The following is a 21,824-nucleotide window of genomic DNA, read 5'->3' on the forward strand; positions in this document are numbered from 1 at the left end:
TAATAAGAAAAAAAAAGAAATGAATTTCACAAATAACAAGCGAAGAAAGCACAATCGAAAAACATCGCGCGTGTGATAACGACACGGTGGGAAGTTTCGGCGATAGATCTTTTTTGCGCGCGTATATCTAAAGAAAGTTCACACACGTGACCCCCCGATGTCCGGCGCGATTATTCAGCGCGGATCGCGAGGAAGTACGTTTCCTCGACACAGTGACCTCGTCAATTTTCGGTAGAGATAGTCCGGTATCCTCGGAAGGATTCGGGCCTCTTCCTGCGGCAGCCAAGATTTACGGATGTCATAAAGCACTAAAAACGGTTACGGTAACTTCGCCCAACGTGGCAGTTTTATTTGCGCCATACATTCGGCGGCGACGGCGGCTGAGCGTCTACCATATCGTCGCTCAAAAACGTACAAAAGTAACAATGAAACGTGCGATTTCGCTCGGGCGGGCGCGTCGAAAGTTTTCCGCGGCGCTAGGAACCCACACGGCGCGCAACTTTTCGCGAACACCTCGGTGGCCCCCGTTCCCCCTTTGCGCTTACGCGCTCTACGCGCGGCGAGGGATGTATATTTCCACGCCAGGCAGACAAACCGTGCGCCACTTCCTCTCTCATAAATAAATATGAGCTTAGTCTCGTCCGTCTCACTTCCTCTCAGGCTGTCGTATTTGTCGACGTACGAAAAAGAAAGGCGACCGAATGGCGGGCAAACAGCAACCCACGAGAGGAAATATCTCGACATTCCTCCGTACGTAGCGGTACGTACGTCAGCCGTCGCTGTCTTCGTCTCGAGAAAGCTTATAGCATCGCGCGTGCCTTCGATCTTCGATAATATATTAGCTTCCACAAGTGTGTTCGAACTTGAACGCAGATGAACCAATAAAGGCTTCGGATGCTGACCAGGGTTCATCGCGCGGAGCGAACAAAAAGCGAGGCACGAAGAGGCGAGGAAGAAAGGCGATTTTTTGCTGTTAATGAAGCTGTCCCTCTCTTGAAACGGTCGAGTATTAGCAAATACTCAGTTGGCCGTGGAAAGCGGCGTTTTGCTCGCGCGCGACAGCGCAATTACAATAAACGGCGCGTCTCTCGCTACCGGCACACATACCCCTCTATCTTTTATCCGTCTCTCTTTTACCTTCCGCAAGCTTATGCTCGTCTCGAAGGGCTTCCTTCTCCTCGGGCTAACGTTTGTTCTCACTCGCGGTAGGCAGAGAGCATAAGCGGCACGCTTACGTAGTGGGGTCGGAGCTTAAATTAAATCCGGCTAATGTAACCGACGGGTATATTAGATCTCTTGTCTGCGGGCGTATGTCCTCCCCCTTTTGCGTACATGGACTCGGGGATTGGTCCGTGGAAGGGCGAGTAGGCAGACGATGAGATTCGAGATGCGGCGATGTTAAGGGGGAGACCTGGTGGTAAAGACGAAACGCCAGTGATCAAGCCGCATAATCCTTTACTTTTTCATCCACCATCCCACGTATTTCGTATTTATTGACTTTCGCACCGCATTTCCTGATCCTGCGATATAATTACTTAACGGCAGTTCATTTGTTGGTTCAATCGTAATTTGGTTTTCCTGCGCTTTAATCTTACGAAATCAGGAAGCGCAATAATAATTCACGCTAAACATTAAAAACTAAGATGTAAATTATAAACACATATGATTTATTACTTATATTTTCACAAATAATATTTTTATGGTAAATAGAATATCAATTGCATACACACACCTTTTGAATACAATATTTTATTATGCACATTATTTCAAAGACCTCACAATCCTCAAAGTAAACAATATCGTCGGAAGAAGATTCTGCTTTGTGCATTGTTATACGATCATATTAGCTTTACGATATAAATCTTAAGGTTCCAAAGAATAAGAGAGCATGTTTTTGTTAAGTTGCTTTTTGGCACGCTACGAAAGTTTGCTGCATCGAGGGCATCTGTATGCTGTATATATGTGATATCCACAGACGTGACGGTGGCGAATGAGGGAGACGCGAATAAGAGAACGAAACGGAGATAGAAGAGGATCAAAGAGAATCCGGTGGAGGTGACGACGTTGTCTACCGGCGCCGGAAGCTCCGTGATCGAATCGCTAATTAGCACTCGCTCCCAGTCCGGAGGACTCTTTGAGAGTAGCAACTACTTCTCTCCTGTCGTTAATGCATTCGGATCGAGTAAATCCATTTTAAGCTCGCTACGCCGCGGCTGTGAACGCCGGGGACGCAAACTTGTCGAGAACAATTAATCGTGTTTATTTAAAGATTTACGGCGTGACCGATTTTCCGATTAGGACAGAAAATATCGGACAGTCATAACGCATGCTAATGCATTTAAATTTCATTCTCTGCAAGCGCAATTCAACAATTCATTAATCATTATATAATAACAAATATGTGAATACTTGTATATATTATATATTTTTATACATAACGGTAAAAATTCTTCGTCAAAATAAAGTTAAACAGATATTTTCAATTTTTATGAAAATAGTATTAGGAAAAACGATGACACCGGCATTTGCCGCTTGTAGGACTACTGCAATCGTTCCGCAAAAAGAGATTTCGTCGTACGCCCACGGGTGCCATAAACACTAATTCGAATCCTACCGGTTTGCCCTCGGGATCGAACGAGGCGGAACCAGAAAGTGATAAGACACAATATCTCACAATTTCGCGCCGGGTCTTGTGGGTTTTCACGTCCGTAGTGCTAATAAATTATTACGAATGATGACGTCCGAAAATTTACGATCGACCGATAATGTTCCGTCAGTCAAAAAACGGATGGCGATACATCTGTTTTCATTACGCTACCCATGCTACCAGTCATTTACGTCAATTTATATCGATTTAATATTACAGTGATTAATGTTTACGCTGGCCGTCAATATTTTCCGCGTTATCGTACAATAGGCGGACTAAATAAAATTAATCGCTCGCATTTGCTTGATTCGTGAAAAATTTATTGCGGCACCTGCAAACGGATGCGCACAAAACTGTGCGTGCATCGAATGCGTTTTCTATCAATTGTCCGAGCGAAACGTTATCCGGTGCCCTGCCCGATCGCTTGTGGTCAAGCTATATACGTATATCAATTATTCTCAAAATACACAACAAAAATTGTTCTAAAAAAGTTATCTCATTAACCGGCGCCCCCTGGTCGAAAGTCGAAATACCTCGCCGAAGGTGTACACGACCTTAGAGTCCGGACGCTTAATTAAGCGGGCCGCGCGTACACGCGCGTCTGAAGGGTGGAAAAAAGATCAATAAAATCGCTAGTCTACAGGCGACCGCATTCATCCGCCACCCCATTTCTACAACATATTTTGCAACCTCGCCCCCATATACGGGCCTCGGCGCTGACCCCCCCCACGCTCCGTTCGCCGCCCCTCGCTCTTTACCAGCCTCACGTGCTCGTTTCACTCCCTCCCTTCTGTCCACCACCGGGGGTGGCGAATCGGTGCGCTCGCGCGCGCGCGCGCTCGCGAGGGTACGCCGATCTACCACTAGATGGTGACGGGGGGCGAAAACCGTAAGTAAGACGGAGCGAGCGCGTACGATCGGACAAGGACGCACGACCGTGTGAGAGAGGGTCGAGAGCCGCGCGGGTTACCCTCCCCTCCCCTCGGCCAGCTCGCCGTCGACCAACTGGAGTTTCTCGTCAGCCTGTCAGTTAGTGCCGTGGCGCCGTGACGGTACGGTGTTGGTTGGTAACGTTGTTCCTTCGCGCGTCGCGTTTCCTCAATGGGCACCTCGTGGACCCAGTGCGAGAAGAGACGCGGCCGCCGATAACGCCAGTGATAACGCCGATATCGTCGCGATATCGAGGTGCCCACCCCGGTAATTTTGCATTTTTCTAAACGGATTAGCTCGATGTAGCGCGCATAGCGTATATAGGATTGTGTGAGCTTAGAGGCTTGTAAATAGCATGCCGAGAGGGAGAGGTGTACGTGTGAAAATTTTTTTAAAAAATATTTGTATCAAGTGAGGAACATATAGAGGAAGGTAGGATCTATATACAGAGACCACGGTTGTGATCGATGATTTCTTTGGTGCTCTTTGGTGTGTGCGCGCGTACGGTCGCTGATTAATAGAGCATCCCGAGCGGATATACATGATACATTAACGCACAAGGTGAGCATATCTCCTTTTCTCTCATAACGAACCCCTTTTAATTATACGCGCGCGCTCTCGTCAAGTGACGAATGGAACTGGAGAACGGACGCGAACGCAGCTGCAAAATTGTCAAAGGGTGCGGTGCGCGGGTGTTATCGATACCAGCGTGTAATTTCGCCGTGATATCTGTAATTACGTCGGGAAATTAGAATATAAATTGCCGACGGGAGAGCAGCAATTGTACTGTCCGGAATGTATATTAGCGCATATCCGTCAAACAATCTGCACTTTCGCAAATTTGCATACTTCAATAATTCTGATAAAAGCATACTTCATAAAAAATTATTTGCAAATAATAATGTTCAAATATTATTTTACATGGTGCTTAGTAATTTTTTGTAAAAGAAGGAATATCCCTTCCTCTACTTTTTGCCTTGTGGTGGAATTAGAAAAATATTCAGGCAAGTTTTTCTATACGCTTTAAGATGCTTTCGGGAATTGTAGAGAGAGGTCCATACAAGTCTATTCTTTTCTAATCCGGCTCCGAGAAACGTCGGACGGAATCTGATTTCCTTCTTCATTCGTTGTCATTCATTGTCGCCTCGTCCCTCACTCTGAAAATGATCGCGATGAAGCCGTGAAGGGATTCCATGCATTTCGAGTCGAGGAGTCAGGATAGCATCGATTAATTCTGTAAGCTCCATTTCCGACGAAAGGCGAACGCGAGGCAGAATCAAATGGAAGAAGATAAAGAGTGAATGAGGTGGATTAGCGAGAGAGAGGGCCCTCGAAGGGTTCGTCGACGACTGTTGGCACGCAGAAGGAAGGGGACAAATGAAATTTCGTCGCGGCAAATTGTCCGAAAGCGACGCCGCAGAAATCACCCCGACGATTAACAGGAGATCTCCTAAGACTTGCTAATTTCCTGCTCGGAGAGCGCGCCCGGGGATAGGGAGAGGCAATATCGAATCGGAACTCCCATCCATTAGCGCGGCGATCTATTTGTTGGAGACGCCTTAAATCCTCTGGATCGAGACGTGGACTGGTTCGCCAAGAACTCTTTAATCCTCGCGGCCCCTCAAAATACGGCTCACGTTCCGGATCCACGTAGTTTCGAGGTAGCAAAATAACGCAACAGGCAATGACGGATGAAAGAGAGCGAAGGAAGTCGGGCAGAATTGGAAATGGTCCAAGGAAGTCTCCGATCCTCCATTTCTATGCGATTTCGATTCCTACCGAACTGGTGCCAAGTTCGGAGTAAATTAGTTGTACGAGTGTTTACTACCAATTACACCTAGGCATCGTTAATGCATTTGGACGAGATCCGAGTAGGCCATTTTCTTCATGAAAATATATGTATATTCATTATGCCAAGATTTCATATTCAATTATGGAAAGCAAACAGAATGAGAGAGAGAGAGAGAGAGAGAGAGAGAGAGAGAGAGAGAGAGAGAGAGAGAGATCGTCATTACGGTTACGCCCATATATCTCGACGCTTTCAGGAATGGGAACAAGAATTGAGAAGGCATAAACTGTCGTTATGAGAAATCGAAGATCGTGCCTCATCCCGTCGAATGCCGAGCGTGTTCGATGTCGCGCGATTTTAGTGGATTTAAGCGCAGTCAGGAAAGTAGGTTCTGAATATTGATGAAGGGATATGAATATATTCATAGGGGCTAACAGTTTATTTCTGCAGCCAGGTCGAATCGGTTCGCATTGATCACTCTTCGATTCGTGCAGCAGCCTTTTCTACAGTAAATTTGAACGATTATTCGTAGATCCGTGTTCTCCGTTCCGTCGGGGAGAGAGGGGGAGGGAGGAGCTCACGAAGTTCTCCAGTTGCGAGGCCGAAAATCCTTCAATTTCCTTCTTTCCATTATGTCCGTGATTACTCGATGTAGATCCCCGACGGCGTGCTTGACAGTCTTCGCAATCTTTAACCCCAGCTCATAATATCTTCATTACGAGACAAGAGCCTCGCGAAATTTTACGACAGCTCCTTTGACGACTTCGCAGCGGGATTGACTGCTGACGAACCGGCCATAAATTATTATCTAGTTGTTATTAATCTGCGCGCGCGACGACGGCTTGACGATCAATACTTTATCACCCGACGTGGATCGTTCCATCTCGCGCATTATCGCGAACGGTATAATGATAAATTCCATCGGCTCGGGGGCGCGCGAGAGAAAAACGATAAATTAATATCTGCGCGATAAATTTTCCGCGACGTAGACAGTGACGTTGCCGAAATAATCGAAATGCTAATTATTCATTTGCATAATTAACGCGAATGCAGTAAAGCGACCTCCGGCGCACCGTGAGCGGTCCCACATGCCATTGGAGATTAACGGTAGCGTGCGTCCTGTTAATGTTCATTTTGAATATTAACTCCTCGGAAATGAATGTGCACGATCGTCGAATCATTATGGCCGAATTTAACGCGGCTGAGTGAACCGCGCGTATGCAACCGCCGCTATGAATTTCCGGTGTTATCATTTTCAGAATCGCCCGCTGCTGCTGCGGGTATCGCTGCGGAATCGCGATGACACACCGTCATCATTGTAAATCTCTATCGTCACTCTGGGTATCTATTTAATTGAAATTTCCTATACGTTATGCATTTGCGCCGTTTATTATGTTATAAATAATGTATAAATTTTATGATATACGCCAATCATATTGAAAAGATCTAGACGAAATAATACAAGTTGTCAACCACTACTGTCAACCACAACTGTCAATCACTAGCGTGTGCAGCTAAGCGAAAGTATTTCAAAGTAAATTGGAAAAAGGTTCTCCTTTAAAAACATACTTAGTGGTTAAGGCGTCGACATATAAAATATTTTTCTATTTTCTTCGCATAACTGACCAAACTGAAAGTTGAAACATAAAGGTCCTTAAATTTATGCGATCGTAACCGTTAAATCCACGCTAGCGACCATTTTGCACGCACCGCTTCGCTCGGAACGTGGCGCGCGTCGTTCACGGTCGATTTCGAAAAAAATTCCTCCGTTAAAAGAGAAAATGGTCCTTCCGTTTTAAAGAGATTCTCGGCGTTTCGAATGTGGCTTCTCTCGGGCTCCCCGTCGGTGTCCAAACACGAAAACGAAACAGCGGGTGGGCCATAGGCACGATGATGGCTCCGCGTCAACGAGAACGTATCAGCCAGCTGCCGGCGCGGGCGGGTAGATTTAGAGGCAGTCGGGGGTCCCTGCACCTGATTGCCGGACATTCATCTACCCCCGGACGCAGAAGGTGTACTAACTCCGTGGGAATCCACCACTCTTCTTCCATCCCTTACGCACGCTTGTTGCACGATGGCTGAACGCGCACGGCCGCGAGATAATGGTTTTCTAATTGCCGCCGCGTGACTGTGTATAGCTGGACTTTTCCTCTGTAGTTTCACAAAAAAAGAAGACGCCAAAATAGAAAGAACTACAGAAAGGAAAAACATAAGGAGAGGAAGCGCTGTAGAAAAGAAAGAAACCGCTCAGGCGATGTTTTTGTAGTTTTCCAATAAAACATCCGTGCACGAAGTTAATTAAGAACGAAGAATAATTCATGGGTTGTCTATAAAATGCTGACTCTCTATGATTCGATAGATGTTTAATTATTCTCATATAACACACATGTTTCATATAATTATACGATTTTTCTGTTAAACGCAAACTGGTTTAGCGGTGCATTTTCTAGCTGAATCAACGATCGCACTCGTTAGAACCGCTCGAGAATAATCTCTCGGTCCACGATATCCCTCGGCATCCAGACGACATCTGAGAATGATATTCGTATTTAATAAAGTCGGAACGCGCCAGATTCGACCGCGGGAACGAGCGCAAAAGTGGTTTAATCGCCGGACTCTGGATTGTTAGAACGCGGGCGCAACGATAAAGGGGCGATTTTGCGACCTGGGTCATTTGTCGGGTCAGGTTTTAACGATCGCCGCGCGGACGTTGTTACGTTTTAATGCTTAACGTAACGGCGGTCGGCCCTCGCATATGAGCCGCAAAATCGATCCTCCGGCCTCGGTAAACCGATCATAAATTCGAGCGGCTTAGAACGCAGGTAGAACGTCACGGGTGAAGGAGGAGGAGCAGGAGGCCGTGCACCTCCTCGACCTCCTCGGCAGCGGCGGCTCACGTTGCACCTTTCGCGCGCATAATGTCGCGGTTTTAAGTGCCCACGCGTGCTCGCTTCCTCTCTCTTTCTCTTTCTCTTTCTCTCTGCTCCTTTTCATGAAACGCGTCAGGAGATCGAGAGAGTGAAAGGATGAAATATGCAAGACAACATAATGTTACCTCCTAAGGGATACACCTGACGTAGGAAGAACGCACGGAGTGCCTGTACCGAATATATCCACCCTCGGGAATAAACGGCCTGGCCCATAATTCATTCTAAATACTTGTATGCTAATAACGACGCCACGATGCAGCGGAAATTTACTATTCCCAGGCGTTCCCCGGTAGTCTTCCTGCTGCTTTGCCCTCCGTTCTTTTCGTACGCCTTTCTGTTCTTTATCCCTTTATTCCCGTCGCTCTGTCTCCAACCGCCAACCGTACCTGTACGCTCCCCTTTTTACTTACTGCTACCCCTCTCCCCCTTCTCTTCCCCCGTCCCAACCATCGTGAGGTCTTGAAGAACCGGCGTATTAGCTTTACATTATACGCGCGATGGAATTTATGCAACGGCCGTGGGATCCGTAATCCCGTAGAACCATAAAGTCCGTTATCTCGATCGTTTATCCATTCTGCGTCTCCGCGTTTCAGTGCCGCGACTACCTCCTTTCCTCATTCCGACTTTCTTTCTGGCCGCCATGAAAAGTCAGCGGAGAAGCGAAATTGAAATCCTTCTCTGCGAATGGCCCGCGGAAAACGGACGACGCGGATTCATCCGCTGAAACAGTAGATGCACTTCAAAACTTCGTGGTATACGACCATATATTTCGAGTCTTTATATCTTTCTCTTTCATCCCTTCGTGCTAGCATAAAGAACATTCGGAGCCGCGGAAGGCCAAGTCTGTTATACTTTGGAGCTACTTCCGTTTCGACGATTTTATCCTGGTTTCTAGCACCTCTTCTATATCTTGAACATCTTGAAACCGTTGATTAATTGCACATGGTTTCTAACTTTATTATTATTCTTGAACATTTAAAAAATTTAATTAAAATTTAATTAAATTTGTAAAGAAATTTATGAACTTTAATTATAATAACCTTTTGTATTATTAGCGAAAAACAATCTTAATTTTTGCTTTTTAGTTGCAAAATTGCAGAACATGAGATTATTCCCACTCAATAAGCCTAAGTACTTTTGGGTTAATCGTTTGAAAATGTAGAGCTATATGTATTTCGTAAACGACGCGACTAACATGAGACTTTTCCTAACGAGAAAACTTCAAGGGCTAAATTAATTAGCATGTCGTGACTTCGAATTAGAAACCGTAAACAGTAGCGAATGTTGCATCTCGCAACGATACATTAGCACTATAAACCATAATCGTTTTCAAAATTGTGAAAAACTTTTAGTTTTGCTGATATTACGAATTTGGAGTTTTTATGAAATTAAAGTCTCATAGAGTGGTTTATTTTTTAAATTCATTCTTTTTACTTTTGCATTAGTATCTGTGTTTGCTTTTGTATTAGTGTCTGTTATTTTACGCTCTAAAACAAATAGATTATGAAGACATAATATTAAATTAAGTAATATATGTACCTACTATCTATTTTAAAAAATATGTAATAGCTTTCACATATATTTACTATATTTATGGTAAATATCGTCGAATTTACTTGTTTCTTGAATATACTATAATTTGTACAAGAATTCGGACATTATTAGTTGGCTACTTACATGCACTAATTAAAAATCATCAACCATGTGTCACGCAGAAAATCACGCGATATGAAATACTTTATGCTTCAAAAAACAGCACTTTAATTTTAAAAGATGCTCTTTGAGATGCATTTGATTTGGCTTCTTTGACGGCATATCAAATTTGCTTGGAAATTCTGGAAATGAAATTCTCAGTGCAACCGGTATTACGCGCGAATATTTAACGATACCCGCTATCCCGGGATATGCTAATCATTGTAAGAGTAATATTCTTGAAATTACAAGGCGTGAATATCAAATAAAACGAAAAGTATATATGCCATTGCGTCGAAACTTATTAAAGTTTCCTGAACCTGACAATTCGCGTGACCGTTTTGGCCGTAACGCGCGACGACTTTATGCAAATTGTAGGTCATCAAACGAGTGTCGGTGAGAGAGGAGGAGGGGGCGAGGCGCGGTGCAGTAAACGCTTTCTTTCTCACCGAAAAATCGGTGGCACGACCGAACCCGGAGTGCACGCGTGGCCTAACAAGGTCCTCCCCTTTGCGTCTCACTCTGAATGCTACGCTAACGAGTCCAGCCGGTAAATTATTTCGTAAAAGGCGGCGTTTTACGCGGTCCGCCGCGGTATCCGAGTTATAATTTCCGCCGTGGCGATTTTATAGAGCCGGTCGCCTCGACACGAAGCTCTAAACGTTACCCACAAGCTGCAATCAATTTCGCGTACAGCCGTACCTTAGTGCGCGCCATGAAATTCTTTGATGACCACGCGACATTCTCGAGATGCTTTTAAAAACACTTTGTGCATATGGTACTTTCGGGATATTCACTGCTATTATTTAAACGCCTATTATTACGCTTTGATATTGTCATTAGATGGCGTTTATATGAGGATGTTCTCTTGTATATCTAAATAACTACATTCATTGTTTTAGCATCCGTGTTTATGGCATGTATTAAATAAGACATTCTATAATAAAATACAGCTGCATAATGCAGTAAAATTTCTTGATAAAATCTTATTAAAAAGAGATTATTTGCCATATTTATTTATATTTCATTTTTTATATCGGAACACTATAACGTATTAAACCAAATGAAACTTAACCGACAGGAAGTAAAATCTTTATCTCGCTTTCAAGTGACCTTAAAAAGCGGTTTCGCGCTCGTAATGTCAATTAATATCAATAATTTCGTGTTCCTTTAATTTATTTTCAGTAAATAACCGTTCTCTCGATTCCGTTGAAACCTTTAATCAGACGACACTTTCGCAATTTAATTGAACCAAAGTTTTACGGTCACATATCCTATTAAAAGAAGATGATAATTTAATTAAATATAAATTAATTTAATTACTCCTAGGATATGTGCAGCATATATATTTAAATACACGCACGCACACACATACACATACATTAAGATTTTTAAAGCTTGCATCGTCTGACGACTCATAAGTTTCTCTCAATTTGACGCCGACTTTAATTTAATCCAAATTTATATTCCAAAATAAAACTTCGCCAAAAGCGGCGACGATTTAATTAAACGTAAATTAAGTCGACAATCGTTTACAGTATATACCGGATTAACGCTATTACGACTCGTCGGTGGCCGTCGGCACGGAATACTGAATATCCAATTTAAAAGTCTCAAGAAACTTGAAACCCCCCTCTGTCGTGAGAAGCACGGAAAAGCGGGTACGCGTTCTCGTCCCTCAAATTTATCCACGGAATAATAGATAAAGCGTATACTTTTGCCTCGACACGTTCACGGCACCGGAAGGGAAGGAAAAGTCTCTCTCCAGCTTATACCGTCTGCGCGAAATTAGCATGCAAGTCCGTCCGGCGTTGTTCCTAAACGCCGCCATGGGTAAAACATTATACCTCATTCCACGGAGAACGTCGGCAGCGGCAGCGGCGACGGCGGCGTCGCGTGGCAGGACGAATTTTCAAACGTCAAACGGGGAATCGGCTACCACAACCCAAACCACCGCCACCATCACCATCACCACCATCACGGAGGCATCATTACCCTTTAATGCATGCGGACGTCCTTTGTGTCTTTTGAGGACTTCTCTCCCCCTCTCTGCATCTCTCCCGCCAGCTGCCCACGTGTGCCGCTCATCGGGCATACAAAAAAGCGAGAGCAAAGGGACGAGCCGGACATACAACGCGTGTCGCGTGGGGTCCAAAGGTCCGAGGGAGCGGAGACGCGAGAGGATGGACGCACAGAGGTGGACAGATGAACAGAAAGGGAAGATTTTTAGACAAAGCGAGAGAGAAGACTACGGGGACCAGGGTTACTGATAGGGAGTAGGTAGGAGCAGATAGGCGGTAGCCAACCTTCTTGGTGGACGCTGCTATCACGTGGACGCAAGAAGCCTCCCTTCATTATGTATTCCATTTCACTCTCGTATTCCCTTTTACCCGGCACATCATCCATTGTCAACTTTTCCCATAGATCTATATGCTCAGTCCTTATAGCTTCATTTTTTATTTCCAACTGACCCTTTCGATCGCAGCAGGATCTGATGGCTTGTTTTTCATACGCGGAGTGACCGAAACTGACCGCAGAATGAATAATTCTCTGACAGATGTCAATGTGAGATCACATATGAAATTCATCTGTAAAAGCATTTTATTCCTTTATCTTTGCTCGCCTACAAAATACACTTATTGTAGGTATATTCTGGTATATTAAAAATGGATTTTTTTTACTCTCGCGTATATAACAATAATATATAGTAGGTATAATAATAGTGAAATAGCGTGACTCTTCGGTAGGGAAATAACCCTTTTTCGGAATGTATTTGAGGAACATAAAACAAATCTGAAGGTAGAATCTCTAGGATCACTAAAACACTTCGCTCTGTCTCCATCGAGGATCGCGGTAGCCCAAACAAGGTGAATCCGTTCCCCAAACAAGCGTGAAGCATCACCGGTTTTAGTAGGACAATGAATTATTCTGTCCCGGCGAACGTTTTCATTCGCCTCTCCTGCATTCATCGTCGAAAGGGAAGACAGCAAAAGAGAGCGGGCGAGAAAGCGACGGTGTGACAGACCCTTTTTTCCCTGAGAATCCGCTCAGGGGGATCGCGGTCAAATCGTCGTTTCGTAGGACAGTTTTATTACGTCGCGAGATCGTCTCGCGCCCCACAATCAGTCGAGTCACACTGTGTCTGCGTGCGTTTGTCCCGCATTATGCGCTGTATACCGGAGTGACGTACACGCATGATTATGCGGAAATTATTCCAAATGAGATCGCGTCCTAGCTCCGTTTGTCGCGCATAGCTAGAAGCATTTGAGCGCTTCTAGCTATGAGCAAATTTGCCAAATTTGTGTACCGATCTGCGGTTAGTTGACGACGCTGTTGTCACTCATAACTAAACGAGAATAAGAGTGAAATATTTCATTAAACCGATGAAGGAAGTAGCAAGGTATATTTACTCCAAAGTTTAATTGCGAGCTAAGTAATACTATGGATAATGCAAAGCAGAGGATAGATGAGTATATCTTCTTTTACCTCTCTATCATTATACATTTTCGTAGAAAAAAAATCTGTGACGGGGCTGATGCGTATGATTATGTGAAATTGTTGAACGTTCGCATAGAACCCTTTAATCTTTCCTTTGTGCGCGAGAACGGCGCATTGACGCACTTTTTGCCGAAGCGAAATCGTTTTACTAGAGCGCCTCTGATCGACAGACTGCTTACGGATTCAATTACGCCGGGTTATCGACTTTGTGACTACGATCCGGTCCAATTACAGCCTTGCGCGAGCAAGGAGCAGCGACGATTAATCGAAAAGAAAAAAAATGGTCGCATCCGGCGATTATAGATCGGCGTGGGTCACAGTTAACTAGCTCGTTCGACCGCGAAAGGTAGTAATCTCGTGATTTCGCGTCTCGGAATTTTATGGCGCTACTTAAGAAAACGACGGTTTTTTCTCACTCACGCTTAACTCGCTTACCGTTATCTCTCGTTTTCTCTTCGAGACACCAAAATAATTAGTCGACCGTCGCCGCCGTTCGCTTTGGTCCGCTTCCTCTCATTCCGACATTCATTACCATTCGCGCGTTTCTTCTATTCGAATACTTCGACGAGCCATCAGTTAAAGCACTAATTTATTTACCGATCCGCATATTTCCGTCCGCGTGGAGAGCGTAGTTCCGCGATACATTGCGCGATCGCAACGGTATTGTCTCACGCGCAATTAGCGTGGACGAAGCGCGTTAGCCGACCCGGGTGCTCGATTACGCACGCATCTTAATTTAGTGGCGCGCTCGTGGAGAGGCAATTAATGTCCATACGAGTTCCCGTCTCGTTGATTTTAGGAGAGGCGTGTGCCACCGCTGCACCCCGCGCTTTCACCTCACTCCCCTCAGCTTCTGGCATTATGGATGGACGCTCGAGCCTTTATTAATCCCGTTATACGGTTCGGTTACCGAGGATGAAACGGAGGAGGTCAATCAGTAGTAATTGCTCTTCCGGTTCGGAGATTTTATGCAGAGGCGCGACGTGAGATTTAATCCTTGACCCTTCTCTTGCTTAGGTTTAGATGTCAAGCTGACATGGATATAGAAGACATTTGACACCGTACTATCTTAATCTTACACTAGAGCAAGGTCGTTTAATCTTCCGCATGGTTGTACCGCATAGTCATGAGGCCTAGTTTTTCGTTTTAATCAAGATTAGAGTGTAATAACGAATAATACAAACAATTATTTTACAAGTACATTTTACAAAACCTGTTAGTTTAAATCAAATTTTTTATCTTCGACCATCTATCCTTATTTCAGCCGCATTCGACTCCGCAAATTTCACTTTACCGGAATTTCACCGGACTGTGAAACGCGAAGACAATTTACGATCGATCGATCGCACCTCATCACGTGACGTCGACTAAAGGAGCACGGGGAAAAAGAAAGAACCGGAAGCTACTTCTGCTAGTCGTCGGGCGCTACCCCTGTTCAAATAATAAGTCCGAATGGAAGTTAGATTCCGGCGCAATTGCCCGGGGCAATTCCACCGCGACTCGCAATATCCAAGCTCCGAAGGGACGCATGGGAGTGGGGGGAGGTGGGGGGCAAGACGGGCAAAGAACTCGGGAGGCTTTCTATCGCACTTCGCCTCTCGCCGAGCTTTCGGGGACTTTAATCGCTTTAACTGCTTTTTGCGCGCCGAGGGACTTCTGACGGACGGGCGAGCGAGCGTGCGGAGCAGAAGGAGCTAGAAAAATAGAGGAGGCAAAAGTGGAAAAAAGGGAGGATACGGGGAGTAGACGCTCATTGTCGGATGTGCCGCGAGAGAGGAACGACTTTTCTGCGGATCCAGCGACAATAAGATCGTCATGCGTTTTCGTTTCTCCCTCTTGGCCCACCGTCCCGCGCGCCTTGGCGCGCGTGTGCGCACGCTCGCTGGAGAGAGAAGGAGATATATGTCTCTCCCTTCTGTTCCTTACGGGCTCTTCCATCCTTCCAGTTTCGGTAGCAGACCGTGCCACGGGACGAGCGTGACTCGTTATTTCCTCGAGATCCCTCCAGAAAACCTCTTCTGGAAGTTCTTTCTTCCCGGCGAAACTCGGCTCCATTGTCGGATCATCGTGACCCTATTGAATTGAAACCCTCGTGAAGGAAGTCATCGTTGCCGGTCGACGGGGCCCGGCCGTCCAACTTTTCCTCCTTTTCGACGCTGCGTCGTCGTCGGCGTCGTTGTTGTCGTCTATGTTTTCGGGCCGAATAACTCGAGGGGAACCGCGACGAGAGTTAAATCGATATTACCTTTTCGCTGTCCCAATATTATGTTATTCGCTATTCCGATATTTCGAAACATCGAAAGTCGCAAAGTAGGTTAATTGGTGAAGACTTTCGCGTGAAGAAAGAACACATAAACGTAGACACAAAAAATGTGCTACAGAAATGTATAATGTTAAACCCTACGCGTTTGATAACATTTTAATGTTTAGTGCTATGTCATAATTAATTAAAGTCCTTTATTTCATGCGATCGTAGCAATAATAATAACTAATCAATTTGTGTAAAATTTATGAATATATATAAAAACAGTATTTAAGGTACTTAGGTTGATTTAGGAATGTTCGATAATTTTTAAATTAGATTTATGTAAAAAATCGCATACAAAGAATTAATAAATTCTCATAAATGTTGAATTCAAAAATCCTCAAAAATATAACCACGAATATTTTTACAAAAAAATGAAAATATAATACAAAACAAGAAACAATAATTCATTTCTTATACATTTCACACTTTCAACGACGAAGGGATTGGGGGTCCCGTTTTGCTCGCGCAGGGGATGAAACCTCGAGGCTTTTCATGTCCTGTTTCTCTCGCCGTGCCGTCAGACGTACAAAACGGAAGGACTTAACCGCTACACCTGCAGGAGTCCGTAAGACATCCCAAAGTTTATCCGGCGTGGTCCCTTTCGGTCGAGAGATCAAACGGATATCTCTGATAATCCACTTAGACGAGGCAGGGAGTCGCGAAAATGTAGGGAGAACGAAGGAAGGGCAGTAATAGGACGTCCCACGGTGATGGATTCGACGAAAACCGTAGGCATCGAATACCCGACCGAGCGTGAGCTCGCATCGACCGATCGGAATAAAGCTTCTTTTTCTGGGGGCCCTACGGCCCCGAAAAGTCAGCTATCCACCCTGGGGCAACATAAAACTGGGTCCACGACAATGAAAGAGAGAAAGACGCCCCCTTTAACTGAAGCGTCCCTCGGTCGCTTCAGCTGCGCCGCATTATGTACGGTTTGACGACCCGTTCGATGTACCTCGAGGGAGGCATATATGCTACTTCTGTGTTTAAAGCTGGCTTATTAATTCGCAGCGTGCACCTTTTGTCCTCTTTCTTCCTTGTTGGCGAGCGTGCCGCTCGCGCACAGTTCACGGAGGCGACGCTGGAGACGACGAGATGCGGATCCGTGACTCGGTTTATGTGAGATCGAGCGGATCACGATGGACTCTCCACCGCTGGCTGCTCGTGATCGAATCGATTTCGCGCCGATTGCCTCCTGTTCCCATAGCGAGAAACGCGGCGTGCACGATCGCGTCGGGTACACCCTTGATTCATGCTCTACACGAACATGCCTCGCTTTTAATAGCAGTCTCTGATATACTTGCATGATGAAATGTTTTAGCATCAAGATATAATAGCTACTTGATAGCTTGTTTAAATTTAAAAAAATTATAAAAAAGTCATCTTTTCAAATTTAAGGTATCTATGATAAAATAAATGCGCGTTTTGCAAATGGGGATATATGTATGTAATAATGAACATCTCTTCGAAATATCATGGGATGTATATTATACTTTCTAGTAAATCATACCGAAAAGAGTTATGCATTTGGCACGGGTAATTTGACGAGGCAAAGAAAAGTAACCTACGTAAAATATAGCGGAGATTGCTATCGTCAAAGTGTAACGAGGACAGGAGATATGAAGTTTCGCCCTGAGGGCGGTCTAGCTTAGAAACGCTCGTTCGACTATTCCTCGAGGCTCCTAATGCTCCCTGAAGCGTATCTAACATCGACTTCAGCCCTGCAAAATCAAAGGGGATTTCGGGGCTTTGTATATGTACTAGTCAGGCCAATTCAACTGCACGACCGCATCTGTCTAGATAAAATTCCTCGGGATTCCTTCATCGATCCTCTCTCCATCGAGTCTAGCCTGTCCCAGTTACAATAGCACAGAAATTACCGCGACACCGTGGCGCCACCGCGATCTTTATAAAATCGCGCAGAAAATAAAGATTGTCTTGATCGTGACTTAGCGATAAATATCACTTAAGTATATCACAATACTGACAAGCAATTTTCCGGATATGATAACAATTTTTTATAAACTTTTCACGGTATATTAGGGAATAGTAAAAAATTAATTGTATGTCTTACATTACATCTCCTAGTTGAACAAAAATAGCCACAAGTTACAGCAAAACTATATCGCGTCTTCGGCAATGAGACCGTCTCACAGAAATTACCGTGAAAAGCTCGTAATGTCCGTGACACCGGCAACCACCCGTTAAAGATGTTCCTTCTGGGTGTTCTGGCTGCATCGTCAGTCGCGAAGAACATTGAGAATTTTATTGACGAGGACAGGGATATTCATGAGTTGCCACGGCGAACGTATACACGCTTCGAGAAAAATGTCGAATGAAAAAGCTCGCGACAATAAAAATGGTTGGCCCGATTCCAGACGCTCGAGATTTCCGCGAGGAGCAGCATTCTCTTATATATCGTCGGCGATTCTATAAGTAACGTTGTCACGAGACGTCCACTCGTAATATACCACGATATTTTTAATAATCGAGCTTTCCCGTTTTCCTCTCTCTCTCTCTCTCTCTCTCTCTATTTTTCCGTATGATGGAGCTTATGGAGCTTTATCCCATATCTACAAGCGCTGATATATGAGAATGCCGTTGGAGAAAATTTCCGATATATTCAGGTTGTACACATACGTATAGCGTCGCGCGATATTATTAATAAAATGAAAGAAGAGAAAATACGTTCTCTAATACGGAATAATGGACCATAATTATCAAAGTTGTAACGACGCGAATATATATATTTACAAAATGTGTAACGAGGGCCTACTGCGCGTTGCATTATGATCCTTTTACTTCTGCTTTCTACTCCGGCAACAAAGTTTCACGCAGAGCGCTTTCGCCGCCAGAATTATCGCGGCTCCCGAGTAAACTGCGGGGCCAAACGTTGCGGCTCCGAAGTTCGCCGGCATTCTGCGCTCATTATTAACGTCCGCGTAGCGAAGTGACGCGCGCGATACTCGAGCCCGAGCCCGCGAGCGCGCGTTGTTGCCCCGAAATTAACTGCAGGCCAATCCGGAATTGCCGCCGCGCGCAGGTGCGGTTTTACGGGGTGAATTTGTATGTAAACAGGGTTCGATCCATCTCCATCAGCAGCCGGGGCCCTCTCGGAATTGGAGTTCGAGAACTGTTTGGCTGCGCCGTTAACGGAAATTAATGTTATGAACTCAATGTGCCACCGAACCGGACGTGAATTGATACGACTTTGCGAACTGCTCTTATACCGCGATTATGAATCCTATGGGCCAAATGCGTTCCTTGGCAAGCGTCGTACTCGATTCTCGAACATCATCGAAGCTTCGTTATTAAACCAGCCTGGACTACTTCAATCTTCCTCATCTCCATCTAACAATGACGTCTGTGAATTTTCAGCCAATTTCTCACACTTTATAACGTGCGAGCGCGCTTCAAGAATATTTGTTTTCCTTTATTTACAGTATCAGTGGCGTGCTAATTTTTAGCGAGATAGAATCTCAACCAGCCACTTATCGCAAAGCCACGGCTCGGCTTCGTCCGTGCGATTGATGCCGCGCGAACAGAAAGTGGCTGACGGCAGATTAGATGGAAATTGCATCGCCGAGAAACAATTTAACTGTTCGTATTTGTATGTAAACAAGTTTCGATCGGTCGACGTCCCGCGTTCGCCGGCACGGCTTACCCCATCCGCGACGGGCGCTTACCCCCTAGCAAAATCGTTGACGGAAATTAACGATATTAACTCAATACGGCGGGGCGCCGGATACGAATTGATATAACTTTATAGACCCCGCGCGCGCGCGCACACACAGGCAACTCGCACCCCTTTCCAAACGATAATCTGCAGCGAGACAAATGTACCTCCGCGAAATTCCGACCGGCTCCCGGCTGCTGCCGCCCGAACGAGCGGGCACCAGCTGTCCCATTTAATAGAGCAATAAAGACGTGAATGGAGCTTTGATTTATGTGCCTCCTATTATTATCAGTTCTGACTTCCCGGGATAACGTAACGTTCATACGCTACGGATTTTAGTTACGGATTCGGTACCGACACCTGATTGACTCACAATGGCGAGCTCACCTATGGCTTTTTCTCCCCTTCGGCTTTATGACGTTTTTCCCGGTAGAACCGCATTTGGAAAAACGTCCCGTGAGAGGAAACAGCTATATGTAAAAAAATATATTTATATTCCCTCGCCATGCGCGAACCGCGCGTGCAATATGTTACGCTTTTCGCGACACGCTGGCTAGAACGCAAAGATACCCCACGCAAATTAATCTTGTCGCTCTGTTAACGCGTCGCCGTTTTCGTCCGATGTCGAAAACTGTCGGAGCCTAGCTCCCCTAAATTTTTCGCGACGCGGATCACCGCGCTCTGAGAAGAGGTGCAGAATGAGGCGCGCGGAGACGTGTATAACCGGTTTCCTATGGCGTCTCTAAATACCTCGTACATGGCGCTGACATTTTCACGCAACGCGCAGTGACATTCGTCACCGTCGACGGCACGACGGGAAAGGAGAAAAAAAGTGAGAGAAAGGAGAAAGAGACGCACACGCGCGCGCGAGGCCCTCGTTTAACGATCCACCTGTCGTCGAGCGAGGTATTAGGTGTGACTCCGTACGGCACGTTCTAAAAATATGACGCCACGTGCTGCGACCGTGGCGGAAATACCGAACACCTCTCGGCTGTTCGCGCCATTCGGGATCGAGCATTATACGATCCATCGTTCTCGCATGATGCAACGGAATCGTTTCTCCTCCCTCGCGTGGAATTGCATCTCTGCCTCTCCTTCCTTCCCCGTTTACCCGCCTGTTTACCCGTTCACCCGGTCCGTCGCTGGTGAATTACCGGCTCGTTTGCATGCCGGCGCCTCTACGATGATCGGGGACACCGCTCGGAAGCCGTGTGTCTCGACTCGGTCAAGTGTACGACGCGAGCGATAAATGCAAATGAAGGAATAAGGATCTTCCCATCCGAGCGCCTTGCGTTTATCGCACACGCGCGGGAGTACGGCGCGCTTATGCGTGCAAACAGGCGAGTCGATATTTTAGTAACGCAGAAAAAGTCATGCGAATGAAAGATCCTCCAGCTGCACGTTTACGAGCGCGATGCACTCCAGGGCAGATGGAAATCGCCGAATTATTTAAATCCTTACCATTATGGCCAGAATATGTACTTAAACCACTTGGGAGTTTCAGTTTCACTTCCATGTTGTAGATTAGCAAGTAAATACTTCCACTCCTCTCTTCTTCCATTTCTTGTTTGCGAACAGTTCTGGTCGTACGGTATATTTTCTAATGTGCCATTACGACGTTATTAATAGTATGTTATTAATTCATGTTCTTTAATTTGCTATCACCTGTGCAGTTCAATACAACAACCGGTCCCACCTACGGGGTGACCACGTACGTGCCACCCCGTAGAGAGTGTAATTGATATTCGAGTCACTTCACTACTGGACTTACCGTACCGGATTATGTAGTTACACGTGCGCGGATTAGAAATATTGTGGGTAGTTTTCACGCCGAGCGAAGTAATCAATCGTTTTATTACAATTTTATTATAATTGTAAGAGAGAAAAAGAGCGAGAGAGAGAGGGGGGAGAGGGAAAGAGCAAATATCTAGTTGCACTTCGCGTGGTTTGCGCGGAGATTATTGCCCCGTTTAAATTCATAATAGGCCGTTAATTTCGAGGTTTCGTTTGCTCAGCTGCAATCGATCGCAAACGATAGGGCGAGGCTCGAGGACAATCGATCCTATGTGAGCGCAAGTCTATCCGTCCTCGAAGCGTTAATCGCCGACGTTTTTTTTTCCTTTCCATTTACCCAAACTAACTCCTATACTCCAAGTCATCAGTCTCGCACGACCTCGTCATTAAAATGCAACGAAAGACGCGGCGTACTAGATATAGAAAGGGAGAAAATGTCGCGCGTCATAATGTCGTTCCTTTTACCGCGCTGCTCCCTCGTTGGAAAAATTGTGTAGACTGTTGATGGGGGAGAGCATAGAGCGCGCATCCCTTATTATTTACTCTCATATTATGAGCTT

General features: G+C 45.4%; 1 protein-coding gene across 1 annotated transcript in view; it reads left to right on the forward strand.

Annotated features, from left to right (window-relative positions):
• The first annotated feature begins 3,693 nt into the window (after positions 1–3,693).
• Positions 3,694–21,824, forward strand: part of LOC112455432 (discoidin domain-containing receptor 2-like) — a 100,884-nt gene continuing 82,753 nt past the window's right edge. The window contains exon 1 of the mRNA XM_025017332.1: positions 3,694–4,138. The gene's annotated coding sequence lies outside the window, so the exon portion shown is untranslated. The remainder of the gene's footprint in view (positions 4,139–21,824) is intronic.

Source organism: Temnothorax curvispinosus, unplaced genomic scaffold, assembly GCF_003070985.1.
Source record: "Temnothorax curvispinosus isolate PA1 unplaced genomic scaffold, ASM307098v1 QBEX01006086.1, whole genome shotgun sequence".
NCBI classification, from domain to species: domain Eukaryota; kingdom Metazoa; phylum Arthropoda; class Insecta; order Hymenoptera; family Formicidae; genus Temnothorax; species Temnothorax curvispinosus.